At 41.2% G+C, this 2,051-nt stretch overlaps 1 long non-coding RNA gene across 1 annotated transcript; it reads right to left on the bottom strand.

The window, feature by feature from the left end:
- Positions 1-1,050: 1,050 nt before the first annotated feature.
- LOC109532182 (uncharacterized) lies at positions 1,051-1,770 on the bottom strand. The gene is made up of 2 exons (XR_002171333.1): positions 1,653-1,770; positions 1,051-1,578 (listed from the first exon to the last, which is right to left on the bottom strand). It is a non-coding gene; the product is annotated as an uncharacterized LOC109532182 (long non-coding RNA).
- Positions 1,771-2,051: the final 281 nt, after the last annotated feature.

Here is a 2,051-nt window from a genome sequence, read left to right as displayed (position 1 = left end):
AAAATATCGAAACGTTTGCTATCGATGCGCTTACTTGATGAATTGTGGTAAGAAAGCATGCCAGTCCATCTTTTTTTTTTTTTTTTTTTTGCTCTGCGGTGGACAAAATGACACTGTTGGTTTTGGTCACAGTCACAAACCGTGAAGTGGTTTGCTTTGCTTTTTTTCCCGCCCCATTGATTTACTTTTTTTTCTTCTTGAATGTTTTTCATCTTAGTTGCATATTTTCTTGGGACCATTTCTTATTTGTGGGGCCAACAAATTAAAGTGCCAGCTTTTACATATTTTTAATTGGACTAGCCAAGTTGGCTAATTTTTTCTCTGTTGTCTGTCGCCAAATTGGCATTCCAAATGACAATCTGTTCACCTGAGGATCTGAATATGTGACTAACCTGGATAAATAACGGTTAGTTAAAAAAAAAATCATTATTCATATCAGCCAATCAGGTATGAATGCATACTTTGCATGCATGGACTTCAAGAAAATCAGTTTCTTCTTCCATCATGTCAAACACTTTGTGCCTCTGCCACATCGATTCTGAAGGGAATGAGAGGAGTCGGCTGCGTTCACACCCTCATAGAAACGAAATGTCCGTTTTGAACTGCACCGAACTGCAGCTGTGAAAATACCAAAGCAAAGTCAAGCCTGCCCCTGTGCAGAGTTGGACACTGCTTCGTGCCAGACTTGCACCTGTCACAAAAATAGAGCCCTGTGCTTCAGATTAAGAAAATCTATAATTGTGTTCAAATAATGATTCACTAAACATTTCTTGCACATAAATATGTACATTTTCGTTTTGTAAAATCAAAAAATTCAAAATGATTCGACGCAAATGCATTCAAGTTGAAAAACAACTAAGCTCCAGCCATTGTATCTGAGGCACAGAACATTTAATTCAGTGATACTTTCAAGTACCACTAGAGGGAGCTTGTGTACCTGTGGTACTCATCCCACGGTGAGACTCACCACTTTACCCTGTCAAGTAGTTCATAATAGAAATGACCAACACCACCCCGCACCCAACACACACACACACACACATACACGTGTGTTCATAATGAGCTTTTTATTTAAAAGCACATGTAGAAGAGCAAAGTACATTTTGCGGAAAAACAACAACATTGCCACTACTTCTTTTTGTACAAAAGACAAACGCGAGACAATACAAAAATACTATTATGGGATTGAATAGAAACTGTGGGTTTATTGACTGGGTGCATATTATAAAACATTACAATCTACAATAGGTTGATTTGTCTAGATACCAAAAAAAAAAAAAGTCTGTCCGCTGTTGCTTTTTAAGCAGCATTTTGCAAAGAACACAGGTCTGTAATCATAGTGGATATATCTAAAACATGTACACAGTTACTTTTTTTTAGTGATCTATACATTATTTATATATATTTTTTATATGTAAAAAAAAAAAGGAAGAGAAAACAGCTTCGAGAGGCAATCGGACGGACTGTAACGGTGATGATGTGCATCGTGCGCGTGTGCGAGAAATGAAAAGGGGACAGTGAAACATACCACAGTTTTTTTTAGAACCACGACACACAAACACGCGCACACACACACACCTCCACCCCCCTCCACAGACAGACAGACAGACAGACAGACAGACAGACAGACAGACAGACACACACACACACACACACACACACACACACACACTTAGGACAGTGTAATGTGAGAGGGTGACGTACAAAGGTTTCATTCACAGCGCATAATGCTCAGACATCGGCACACACGTATTCACAAGATGTAGAAGCGCACACACACACGAGATAGAAACGCGCACACACACACACACACACACACACACACACACACACACACACACACACACACACACACACACACGTACATTGCCAATGAGTGACTGGGGTGTGTCAGAGACCCTCCCTGCCAGCAGAATGAGCCCCAACCATCCCAAAATGATGTGCCAGATTGGCTGTCAATAACCCTGACCCCGCCCCCTACCAATTCTTCCCGCTTCGGAAGCCAATTAGGAACCCCCCCCCCCCCCGGCATTTTCAGCGCGGAAAGGGCA

This window comes from Hippocampus comes, unplaced genomic scaffold (assembly GCF_001891065.2).
Source record: "Hippocampus comes isolate QL1 unplaced genomic scaffold, H_comes_QL1_v1.1 scaffold22, whole genome shotgun sequence".
Taxonomy (NCBI): Eukaryota; Metazoa; Chordata; class Actinopteri; order Syngnathiformes; family Syngnathidae; genus Hippocampus; species Hippocampus comes.
The sequence above is the reverse complement of the archived record's forward strand: the minus strand, read 5'-3'. Positions and strand labels throughout refer to the sequence as shown.